We start from the raw sequence: 13,893 nt of genomic DNA on the forward strand, positions 1-13,893 counted from the left end.
TAAACTAAGGATACAATTATAATGGCAGTGCATATATGTGACCATGAAATATTCACGTACAGACACATATACTGCTTTGGACAATTTTAGCATTCATATATCGAGATGTTTTACGGAAAATTAATGCTTTTCACCTAGGTTTGTGTTGGAAAAACATTTCATTAGTCAGGTCTGTATTTTGTAATTACAAAACATATTTTATTATCTCTAGGTTCGTCGTCTGTTAACCAATTTCATGACAGGCACTCTGTTGACGGAATAGTCGAAGTGTCTTCAGACTCATGACACATCGATTTATACATCGTGTGAAAATCACGTATCCGGTCAAATGAACGGAAACATGTTTTTTCTAGCTTGAATGTATTGCTTTCGTTTCCTGAAGCGTCCTATATTTCTTGTGATTCCTACCCAAAAACCAAACAGTCAAAAATAGATGTTGTCCTTTCGGAAGACTTCGTAAGTTTTGTATCAACAAATCGTACAGACTGTTACAGTAACGATCAAAACCTTTGTTTATATTACTGATGGATATTGAACGGTAGAATTATTATTTCATAGCGAAAGTAATAGGTTACTAACGCAAGACTCGGTAATGCGACAGTTTGATGTAGTATTTCTCTCCCTGGATTCTGTTGCATAAAGCCCGAAACGACCCTTTGAATGTTTCAAAGGGACAGTAAAAAGAGATTAAGTTTGCATGACGAATACAGACGTGTATATACGACGAAATTGATAGAAAACACTAAGTCATTTCACAATGTTGCACTATTTTTTAAAAGAATAAAATAAATGACTTAACATTATGACAAATGAAAGTGACGCTTCATATTTACATAATAAGCAATGCTAATATTACGTACTTGATGCAGCTTTGAAAAAGGCGTGTCTGTTATAAAGAGTCATCAATCATACCTTAATGGAAAACAAGTTGTGTAAATTCTCTCACAAATCAGTACAAGCAACTGTGTAAGGCACCAACATGAATATCGATAACCACACGAAACGATTCTTCAAATAACTCTAGATGGGAGGTGGTGTATTGAAATTATTCGTTATTATTCGCATTTTCTGTCACTAATGAAGCAACCCTATTTACGTGTGTGTATGCTTGTATTGTCAAGAAGCGTGATATAGAGGAGCCATAGATCCCACGACATGTCCGCATTGCAGTGTAAACACGGGAGCTCTAAAACTCCATTAGTTGGTCCGCGTGTCTTCAGCCATAACCACTCACTCCGTCCGTTAACGGACAAAGAAAATGTCTCGAACTTGGCAATGTAAATATGACATACAGGTAGTGGCAGACCTTTATTGAATTTCTCTGACAATAATAACGTTAGTTCCTGCGTCTGTAGAATGTAAATTTCAAACCGCTGCAAGGGGTCAGCAATTGAAGTATTAAATCCGTGGACTAGAATGTATCATGTCAATTTCATATTTGCTAAGAATTCATATCATTAATAACTTCGTCTCCTTGGTGTATTGCTATATTTTACCCGAAGATTATATTGTCAACAGATGAGGACGTTCTCATACAACGTATAATTTGCGGATACGGAGTTAACGATGATGGGAACGATGCTTCACATGCAACTCTGATGCATGTCTGATGTTCAAAGATTTGATTTATTATGATTTGATAAACAGAATAAACATAAAACTTTCTAAAGAAAATCCTCATTAAGTTGCAGCCTGTTCACCAAAGTTGTATGTCCGGCGTCATATATTGGTATTCCAGCGTTACCGGTTGCCTCAATTCACTATATCCCGCGGCGCGAAAGGTCTTCAGTAAGCAATTGGATACAGTCTCAGTGGAACGTAAGCATCCACCAAATCCTTTGCACTTGGAGCACTGAGTAACAGCAATATATATTTCATTAAAGCGTTACTTTATTTTCGTACATATGAGAAGTCATTCGATGCCTCTAAATGGATAAGTGCGTTATATGTTAGTCCAGGAATAGGAATTATCGTTTTGATGTATTCTGACGCTCTGGAAAACAGTCTCATGAAGGATTTCCTGTTTTGGTGCATGACGAAGATGGTTGAAATCGGAAGCAGACATCCAACAACTCGAGCCATGAGTCAGTAGAATGAATCCAGTCATTCATGACTGCACAATGTTTCAACTGATGTCCTCTGAATGTTTTCCTTTCCTCAAAACACTTATGATACTTATTTCAACAAAGCAGTATTCATTTGCCATCTACGTACAGAACAAAGCTAAAGTATTTTAAACTGTGACATTGTAGACATTGTCGTATTATTTCATTTGTATGAACTGCGAATATATACGTAGCGTGTAGGTTTCTTCCTACAATGAGCACCAACGACTGGATGCACCCAATATACTGCTCAAAGCTGTCCTACATCCTACTATCTCTGTCTCAAAGTATCATGCTAAACGTGAATCTTGTACTTTTCGTATCACTGGAACACGGTACCATGAGACAAGACAGTAAGCACGCTGCTTGTAAAGTGTGTCAGTATTTAACGGCTATTACAGGCAAACTGTCTCACATCTTGAATGTACAAGACATTTAAGGTGCCCAAGACGTGTTGTCTCACTTGCAACAAAACGCTATCAATTTGAAACACTTATTTGTAATACATCAACCTATAATCAGTAGAGAAAACAAAAATGACATTCAAATGATCCCAATCGATAGTCCTATTAACAATAACGAATTTGGCCATGTTGCTATCTCTTATTCAGATGAGGTTTGTGAATAAGTGCCGACTGACTGTCTCTCTCCCAAGGGAGATAAAGTGATAAGCGTAAAAAGCCGAAATATGAAAAATGAACGATATTTCATACCTAATCAAGAGAACACGAATACAGTCAGCAGAATCGATAAACAACTTGCGGCTATTCATTGATGCCCAAAATGCATCGCCACACAAACAGATAATTCAGATGGTGTGCCTTTGCGGCTGTGCTTTTTCATTACTCAAATGATCTAAAGCTTAAGCTATTTTCTACATGGTGTAGGTACCACGACCTTTACGTTTCCCGTGTAGCCGATTTTAGGGATGATTTCAATTCAATTCAATTTAGACATCCTTTCCCTGGTGCCATTTGTCAGATTTACTTAATCCTCAAACCACTTCCAAAGTAGACACTTTAAGTGATTACCATGTAGGACCACGTAACAGGTGTATATTGATGTTATTTATCTGTATTATGAAATACATTTGTTTTAACAAACATGGATGAGATACCACAGAGAACAGAGTAACAAATGAACAACTATTTTGTTTTAGACATCATTTGACAAATGTGTGTGTTGGTATTTGTCCATTAATACATTACAAATCTATTAAGGTTGAGTAAAACCTTTTACATCAGAAATTTGTAAATAAATTGAAGAATTAATGAATCTTGACTTTCCACAATACAATCTAAGCTATCCGTCAAATATAGTCAAGCTAAGTCAAGTTGCTATCCGTGATCCCTGGTGAAAAGAAGTCAGCCATTATCTGTACGTTCTGCTGGTCATTTCGTCTCCATACGACCATTTTCTCAGAGCGAAATTCATATTTCAAATTTGATATGGAATAAGCACATATAAAACGTAGGAATGCAAAAAAATGGTCTTCAGCAAAGCCGAAGAAATCTCATGATTACTGAGCATGTTTGGCTAATAAATGATTGCTCTTTACACGTTCATTACAGGCAACTGCAGTACAATCATTCTCAACGTTGAACAAGAATGATCAATCACTTGGAATGTTTGCTCTTCAACGGGTATTTTTACATAGCATGAAGCAAATCAATAACTTCTTCTATTTCCCAAAGGATCAGAAAATGCGACATTAACATACAAGTGGGTAACCGATATTGTTTAATGAGATGCTGCATCTTAAACATTACGTGTATCATTGCTTGTGAGGGAACGCGGGCGGTTAAAGCGTCACAGCTCAATGTAGCAATCCTTGACTTTCCTAATCTAGAAGGACCGTTGTTTGAACCCCATGTTTCCTACTATTTATAATCCTAGGTTTGCATTTCAGATGATGCGATGCTTCGTCGTTGTGTTATGAAATACGTAGATACAAATGGTAAATTAAATTATACCAGTTCGCGTCAAAACGATGAGCGTATCCTGCTCATCCGACGGTACCAGGTACAAACAAATGCTAAGTTCATTTCAAGTGATACTCTGAACACACACGGGAACATATGGTTAAAGTAAAAATACACTGACGGTAATATTTGGACAGCCTTCACATGTCTTCTTCAAAACATCTTGAAATCGTTGCGTGTCATCAAAGAACTCGTCGCTCATCATTAACAAGTCATATGATGATCTTTAACATATTTATTGAAAAAACATGCCACAATTGTATTTTCATAAGGACAACATTCGGGGTATCTCGCCTGATGTATTAATTGTTTTTCTGACAGTTTGTTAAAGAAAATGCATAACTTTAAAATTCATATCCATTGGTTTCTTTTTAACATTCATTTTAAATACTGCTCGGTAGAACAAAAAGAGATTTAGCTATTTAAATTTCCCATCACTGAATAATAGTCACAGGCAAAATATGCAAAATATTCAATAGTTTTACGATATTCAAGGAGGATGGTGGCATTTAGATAACACAGTGGCACATCTGTTTTGTAACGTAATTTGTAACTATTGTTCTGTTACGTAAACATCATAAGAACATATCAAATGTCAGTGTTAAGTAAATTGCGAAGGCCAGTGAAGTTCCACAAATCGTTTATCGCTTAAACATACATGATACTATTAGCTGTTAAACAATACAGAAAGAATGTCTCGCGAGACTGTCCTCTGCACAATCTATTATAAGTACGCTCTGCGGATGCCCCCTGTGGTATACAGATGGGGTTATTGAGATCCCACAGGGGCGACAAGTCTCACCGAATTAGACCCTTTCCGCTTTGCTTCCAGAAAATGAAATCAAAGGCGTCGATTGTCATTACATGGGAGGCTTCAGCTCACGACTCGACCCCGTGAGACGTCGAAGATTATCAGAAGGCGACAGACATACGACTTGCTGTAATAGGCTCAGTGATACTTTCTACAGTAAGTCCCTTTAAGTGACGCTGTAAATGCAGATGGCATCGTTGACACGACGACGTAAACAGAAAGTGACATTTGACAGTTCATGGGCGTTCATATCATTTCACATATGAATGAAATTCAATCGAGAGTAATATAAAACGTTTTACAATCCGCTTTCCTGGTAACGCTTTCAAAATAGAGTTTTCTTCATATCCTTGTGACGTACTGCGAGAAAATGAGCATCTTGTCGTCTGATGAATTCTGCATTTGGTACAACAAAGCTCCATAGGCTCATAAACAGGACAGTGAAAGCTGTGTTATATGGTACAGAATGGCAAGTTAACAACCCATACTCTGGTTCCACCTCCCAGAGTTAGCTGCAGCTAGACGGTCGGGGATTTAAGTGTTACATTCTCCGTTATTGAGCCAATTCGTCCGCCGAGGCTAAATTACATTCTTCCTATGTCGGTGTGTTGACTGTCGTTAATGGAAACGATAGAAGGTGAAATGACACCTAATTATTGGCCTTGTTCTGCATACACTGGCAATACAGTTTGGGAAACAGAAAATGGTGGAGTTTAGGTGTGAAAGGTGACAGTATAAACACGAATAAAATGATATTGATCCATTGTCTAACCGGCAGGTTTAGAACTCAGAGAACAATAAAAAAGACCTTGTGAAGACCTGTCTGCACCTGAGAAGAAACGTGCTCGTTTAAATTAACTCTGGTGAAATGTCCTGCAATGGAAATAGAATATCAAAGTAATGTTGTAAACAATGACAATAGTCTACGATCGATTTTGAATAAAGTTTGAATGGGAAATAGAAACGATTCTGTTGCTGAATGGAATGCTGATGAATCTCTTTTAGAATCAAATTGTTGATTCTAATTGAGATCAAAGGAGTTCAAATGAGCAAAGCGAAACATGGGTTGGATAAGTTTCATGGTAGACCATAAACAAGGAATCTTTTATGGATAACGGTTTAAACAGCGCGGCTGAGTCAGTATTGAACATCTACATCATGACGTTGTGAGCTGCAATCTGACAATATCAACTCAATAAAAGCAGCAATACCATTTCCCACGAAAACTCGAATATAAGCAGAATCCACTTTATGATTACAACGTTATCGTTTTGGACCCGTGAAGATCCGGGCTAGAATTGGTCGTCAGTAACCCATGCTTGTCGTAAGAGGCGACTAACGGGATCGGGTGATCATCCTCGCTGACTTGGTTGACACATGTTATCGTATCCCAGTTACGTAGATTGATGCTCATGCTGTTGATCACTGGATTATCTGGTCCAGACTCGATTATTTACAGATCGCCGTCATATAGCTGGAATATTGCTGAGTGCGGCGTTAAACAACCAACCAACCTATCGTCTTGAATCGTTACCAAATAGTGACGACATTACGTGTTCGCGAAACGACATTGTAATACCATGCAGTTGTGGTCTTAGACATCTCCACGGTCTCTTAATGAACATGAACGACTATATTAATGTCATGCTGAAGAGGAATGTATGGTAAAGTATAGTGGAGAAAGGAGAAATGACACCAATACAGAAGAAGGGGTAAAATTCTAATAATTTAACAAGTCTAATAATTTAACAATACATTATTAAATGTCCAGCATAAACAATAATGCCCAAGAACACACCAAGAAACGTTGCAACGATCAACGTTGTCAGCTGCTTGATTGCAGGAATTTACTCTATTTTATGCAGTCCATCTCTTGGACAACATTCATCTCTGATGAACACTGGAGTCTTGGTGTCTGAACACCAAACTACAAGAGATTGACAGACCTCACTGTTAAAATGCACAATTGGTTTAAAAGGCAATTATAATGCAAAACTATTCATTCGTCACTTTCTAAATTCATACCAAAGCCAGCTGTGGGCAAATGTACGTCTACATCTATATGCCATTCCTTTAAGACAAGAACATGAAGACAAACTTTCCCACACTAAGCATAATAATTTGACAGTGAGGAATCTTGTTTGCCAGATTAGCTGTCCATAATCAATATTGTCTCAGACCCACTAACACCGCTGTGACAGAATGTTGCAGATCAGAGTAATTTCAACCCGAACAGTGTTCCCCTATTGGCCTAATGTGAGCAAAGAAATTCTTTTTGACACCACATCACTTTGTTCATTCTGGACGGAAAACAAATGCTCCCGGTGAGCCGATGCATTGCACTGAAACTATTCCTGCAAAGTAAATTAGATTCCTGCATAAATCAAATTGTAAACTTGGATTCTAGCTGATCTAATTTGGATGGCGTTTGTTTTTCTGAGACTCTGGACGTCCACACTGACAAATGAAAGAATAGCGAGAATGCTGCTTTATAGAACAACCGTACTTCATTATTTTCCGTGCTTGAAAATCTTCACCAAAGTATCTAAAAAGAACAGCCTTTGTACATGTTGCGAAAAGTCGGACCACGGAGTATTGATTACTAGTTAATTCTATCTGGGCATTAAATTGTGGACAAAAACCTCTCGGGCTCATCATTCAAATTACAGAACCCACAGTTAAGGGTATAATCATTTTTCGAAAGGAGAACAAATTCGAATATTAAAGTAATAATTGCAACGAACACATTTCATGAAATAGGCTCATATTTTATTTATTAAGGTTTATTCACTTGAACCCCCACAGGGATACATCAAATTAGCACAATTTAAATAGACAAGAACTTGGTCTCTTCTATCACCCTTTAATTTGTTATATGAGCGACAGTAACCTTTACACTGACAGAACGGGCAGTTTGATTACCATTGTTAATGACCGCAAGTAGTGGTGCTTTCTACACTAAGCCTTCTTAGTGAGCTGATGAAAAATTATACCTTTACAATCACCCTTACCTGTCGGTAAGTGAGTGAATTGGATTTAACGTAGCTTTTGAACAGGATTCCAGTCTCTACGTACGACACTTGGAAAATACAAAAACTCCAAACATTGCCATTTTAAACCCCTGCTGCTTTTTCTATCCGGCTGTAGTTTACAATTGTCTTTCGAAGTCCTCCTGAGAGGGTACGTAAGTCCCGAAACATTCAAAGGAAATTTAAATTTACCAGCTGTTTTAAATGTAGTATTCTTGTCATTTTAATTTTGGCTAAAGTTGCTTTCAGTCGCCAGCGGTTGAAGGGATGATATAAATCCAACTAAGGTCCATGCAGGTAGCAAAAGTACTGTAAGTCCCCATGGTCCCTAATTTGGTGATCTACCTTCAGTTGTTGGCGATCTATAGCCAGTTTTTATATTGTATTGTCCAAATAGTGCTATTAGTTTTAATTTTCCACACTAGTTTTAGTTGTAATTGTGATATTCCAGTTGTTTTACTGTCCTTCGTCGACAGGTTTTATAATATACATCTATTCCATTTCAATGTCACATATGTTCTCGTCACGATTTGGCTGAAATATTGCCGATGTGACGTTAAATAATAACTCATTCATTCATTATTGAGATATAAAGATTTGAGATACGATGACCATTCAATAAGGTTATGCTTCAGGATATCAACATCGTCAATCATGTCACTTGTAAGGAATAATTACAGAAGAATCTCAACAGGCACCTACTGCTATTGTTTGCTTCGATATGCGCATTGAAGGTGAGGTGAGGTGAAATTGGGTTTAACGTCGTGCTTGAGAATATTTCGCTCATATGACGACATGCATGCGTGTGTATGCGCATTGGAACCTTGGCAATTGTGCACTGTATCGTTCTCAATCGCGATTCCAAGATATCGTGTAGTTAGTAATGTTTCTGCTATTCTCGACATCGCACGATAGACAAATATATTTTGACTGTTGAAGAGTTTTGTCGTATATATTGTTATACACACTGACTTTCCGATATTACGGCATATGGGGATATGGATAACGACACCTCGAGTATGTTTTGTATGAATATCTGACACTATTTTCTGCTTCAACATCCGAACGCCCACATACTTTAAGGTACTGGTATAATACGCCAATGACCTCACATCAATACGCTTGTTCTTTGCCAACGATACCGGGATGATGTGTGTTGATGGTCACAAGAACTGCTGCATTATATGATGTCAGGAGTGAGCGAGGTTAGTGTTACGCCGCACTCAGCAATATTCCAGCTATACGACGGCGGACTTGAAATAATCCAGTCTGGATCAGACAATCCAGTGATCAACAGCATGAGCATCGAGCCACGGATACGAACGCTCGACTGAATTATTGTCAGACCAGTCTTACACCCAATCGTTTTGTCATCAGGCTCGAGAGCTATTGGCCTAAAATGTTAAAACGGCTTTCTACGAATGACGATATTTCTATGATGCAAAGTCTGAAAGTGGATTAGGCATTTACGATGACATGTGTCAACCATGTCAGCGAGCCTGACCACCCGATCCCGTTAGTCACCTCTTACGACAAGCATGGGTTCCTGAAGATCAATTCTAACCCGGATCTTCACGGGTCTTTGATGTTAAGACTCAGAGGAAGGCATCGAAAGGGTTCAAATGCAAAGAACAGATACACATGATCAAATAATCGATTTGGATTTCACAATTTCAACATCGGCATGTCACTTTGTGAAACAGAACAAATTTACATCAGAAAAAAATCAAGAACGATTTTACAAATGTATTGTTGTGGAAATACGTACAAATATACAGGCGGAATCCTTTTCCGGGTTTATTAGATAAATATTTTTTTAAAAAGTACGTACTAATGAACATAAACATACATTGTAGCACGGGTTGAAACATTAAGAAGTCTAACATCGACATCATTTACTCCTTATTAAAACCAACCGTTAGTAAATACGACCTTTTCGTAATATCATACATTTATCGCTCAACGCGGTAACACGAAACATTTTCCAATGCAACTACCTTGAAATCGCTACATACGTACTTAGGAGATCTCGTATACAAGACTTTTGTTGTGAATGATACAATTTCAACAAGCCATAAACATAACGGTTTGAGGTTAATGGCAAACACCACCTCGTAAAACAGTGAAACAGTTACTGCGTATCTCTAAAGACCAGTTATTATAGCAGTAATGAAACTGAGTACTTAGATCCAGGGTTGTTTGTGATAGACTTTATCCTATCGAGCTCATAAGATAGCTGTCGACCACATATCATAACATTTAGTGAAGTACGCACAAAACTGAAGCCGCTACAACTTCACACGATAGTACTCGATTCTAATGTGTACTTCTATCTATGTTAATTCCGATATAAAATAGCAAACATCGGAATCCAATTAAATCCTCAATCCTAACTCAGGAGTCATGTTCGAGTTTTGTTTAAGTGGAACGTAAATTTCTGACCTAATCAAATTAATGACAGTTACTGTGGATTCATATTCTTGTGTATATGGATGGCCAATGCGTGATGTGTTCAGTCGGACATGAAACCCCAATCCGATTTGGAAGCCTGTTGATTTTGGTTAAGGTTCATGATCCAACAGAGCCTTTGATATTGGTATCTTGAGCTGACTAATGTTTTCCTGGTGTGGGGCTGAATACTAATAAAATGAAGTTATGTCTTAAATGCCTAATCCACTTTCAGACTTTGCATCATAGAAATATCGTCATTCGTAGAAAGCCGTTTTAACATTTTAGGCCAATAGCTCTCGAGCCTGATGACAAAACGAGTGGGTGTAAGACTGGTCTGACAATAAGTCAGTCGAATGGTGCGTTCACCTTAACGGAGAGGGGGTTTGGGGGTGTTGGGGTTTTTGGGGTTGGGGTTATGGTGACGACAAGCAACAAAATCATAATTGTAACCCTCGAGTTTCATCAAAGGCATTGATGATTCGCGTATTCCAGAATCTGTCCGGGCAGGTTTGTTTGGGCTTCTATTCATGGAGTGAGAGATTGAGTATGGTTTTATGCCGCTTCTAGCAACATTCCAGCACTATCACGGTGGAGGACACCAGAAATGGGGTTCACGCATTGGACTCATGTGGGATTGAACCCAGGTGTTCAGCGTGACGAGCGAACGCTTTTACCATTAGGCTACTCCACCGACCCACTTTTTATGGAACAAATATACGACTTGGATACTACAGGAGGCTGTGTGGTAAACGTATGGGAAGACTAAAGGAATACGATTGCCTGGAACCAAATTCACAAATTCATCGAGGATCCATTGTTTATTTACCCACATCTTTCTTATCCACGTGAACATGAGTACATATTGTCTACTTTTGGACCACATTGAGAATGACGTCACTCCTTTACCAATCTTTTGAACACATGAATATAAAATGTCATGAACATAAGATCATGGTTGGTTCTTGGATCAGAACTTAAACTGATTGAAGATGATGCAATCCTTAGATAGGTTATCCCTTGAGAGGACAAAACAATTGCATTGCACAAATGTCATATGGTCATTTGCAACGTTGTCATTTTATACAACACAAAAGTATGTTCAAAACAAAATTACTGTATGTAATGAATACCAAAATAGTTGTTTTTAAGATTTATAGTGAGGTAATTATGATAGTTATTTCTAGGTGAACGGGTTTGATATTACGTGATTACTACTAAATGACTATATTGAAATACCATCAGCTTCTATGCGTCATCCTTTCACGAAGAAACGCTCACTTAAGTGATTTTTATTACCCTTTTGCTCAGATTGATTTGATTTGTTTATACAAAAAGAAAAAATCATGAAAGATCTCAATTTTTACCACAAATGATCAATACTGACTGTACAGATTGTTTTGAAATGCGTTTTTTCTATTAATGTTAGGAGTTGTAACTTACTGCAATAGTAAGTGAGTGAGTGAGTTTTACGCTGCTTTTAGCTATATTCCAACAGCCTCACCGTAGAGGACACCAGAAATGGGCTTCACATTGTACCAATGTAGTGAATCGAACCCGGGGTTTTCGGCGTGACGAGCGAACGACTTACTGCAATGAGCACACGGCCCATTTCATGTTAAGCACGCTCTTGATACAACTAAACTCAGTTGAAAGCTGACCGAATATCTGCGGGGTGCGATTGTTTTAAACTACCCGTTACACCGTGAGACAAGCAAAATATTCAGTCAGGCTATCAGACCCCGACATTAGTTGTGTAAACATTACCGAATGATAGCGGCAAGACTCATGCGGTGATATCGCGACCTTTAACTCTACATGTGAGGCAAGTTAGGACAGGAGATGCCGTTACACTTGGAGCTATCTTCATCGTGCTCTCTGTAAACTTCCCGCTATTGCTTCACTATTAACTAGCTATCTGTTGGAGATAAATGATTTCATGATCCGTCTTGCGTCGTGAAGAACTTCAAGTGTTACACAATTGCAAGACGTACTGGTGCATTGCAACACCATGTAACGTTATTGCTACAACGGTTAATCAGCATTGCTACATCAGCTCTATACAACACAGAAACAGATGCACATTTCTGGCGTCGCCCTCTGTGATGTTGCTGGAATATTGCTAAAAGCGGCGTAAAACCAAACTCAGTCAGTCAGTCAGAAACAGATTCATCAGCATTAGAAACGTGTCAATTACTTTATAAAATATACTGAATTCAAGGACGCATTATTTGTTATAAAAACAAGAGAAATTGGTTGTGAAAAAAGCTCTAATTTCTGACAGCCGCACATGATAAATGCAACAGTTCAATAGTTGGGTTACCATTTCCACACATTAAATATGTATTTATATTCCAAAAACATCGTTGGACCGAAACAAATCCCCTTTCGGGTAATCCCTGTGAGGCAAGCCTTCATATATACAAAGGACGTTACCTGGTGGCATTATTTTGTAAGAGTTAATTCTTGATTAACGGCAATGTACTAAACGCTTTAGTTCTGGTGTCCATTAGCAACGCATTCTTCCTTTTCAAAGAGTGCGTGCAAAACACGTGTGTTTGAGTGAGTACAGATTAAGTAATATTTTAGCAATACTCCAGCCAGATAGTAAAACATAAATAGCTTCACTCATCACCAATGTGTAGAATCGAACCCAGAGGTTTGGCGTGTCGAGCAAACACTGTAACCACGACACTACCAAACCGTGAGGGAGGCCACACGTATTGGCTTAACAGTCTTTCAGCATACATGATTAACTACATGACGTTATGGTGTGTCTAGTCACAGTATGGACTTAATCGATCACCAGGTACTGCAGTAACAGCGGTATGAAATTAACGTACGGTCCTGTGTGAAACAGAGCAACTAACAATGTCACGGCTACCCTGTATTCTTGAATGACAAACACTGTTTGGGTATGACAAGTTCAGCATTTTCTGTTAAATGTCGTCCAAATTACTTTATCATCATTTAATTAGTTATCATCAATTCGATTATATAAAAATGTGAAATGTATAATATATTTTGATAAAAGTACAAATACAAAAAAGCAACAAATCTTTTCGATAACCATACTATGCCTGTACTAAAGGCAGACTCTGTTGCATGATTCAGACAATATCATAAGCATGTGTTTAACATATAGTTTAACATAGTCATTGCACCGACGTTATACTCATGAAACACACTAAAACAATGATAACACAAGGTGCTCTTTAAAAGTTGATCGTGTATTGTCCCGTCACAAACACGCGTAAAGGCAAGTCAAGTGTTCACCTGAACAAAAGAACAAAACAGGTTGCGTCGACCTTACCTGTACAAAACACAGTGTCTCTCCTACAGGCGATTGTCTTGTCCCACGCCTAAACACGTTGATCAATGAATAATCCCAGATACTCTGCACAGCGAATATTCACACGAGGGTATATCATTCCCTACGCAGAACTCACCGTCTTAACCTTTCACCTAGATAAGCGCGCTATTGTCATTGCAGCCGTGAGCCCCAGCGCTCCTTGTAT

At 38.2% G+C, this 13,893-nt stretch overlaps 1 protein-coding gene across 2 annotated transcripts in view; it reads right to left on the reverse strand.

The window, feature by feature from the left end:
• The window catches only part of LOC124291238 (allatotropin-like), a 61,323-nt gene that overhangs the window by 16,274 nt on the left and 31,156 nt on the right, over nucleotides 1-13,893 (reverse strand). Inside the window, exon 1 of one of the 2 annotated variants that reach the window (XM_046728181.1) lies at nucleotides 13,689-13,844. The exons of the other annotated variant lie outside the window; for it this stretch is intronic. The gene's annotated coding sequence lies outside the window, so the exon portion shown is untranslated. Of the gene's footprint in view, nucleotides 1-13,688; nucleotides 13,845-13,893 lie in introns of those variants that run through there. 2 annotated transcript variants of the gene reach the window in all.

Source organism: Haliotis rubra, unplaced genomic scaffold, assembly GCF_003918875.1.
Source record: "Haliotis rubra isolate DU_JTF1 unplaced genomic scaffold, ASM391887v1 Scf487, whole genome shotgun sequence".
NCBI classification, from domain to species: Eukaryota; Metazoa; Mollusca; class Gastropoda; order Lepetellida; family Haliotidae; genus Haliotis; species Haliotis rubra.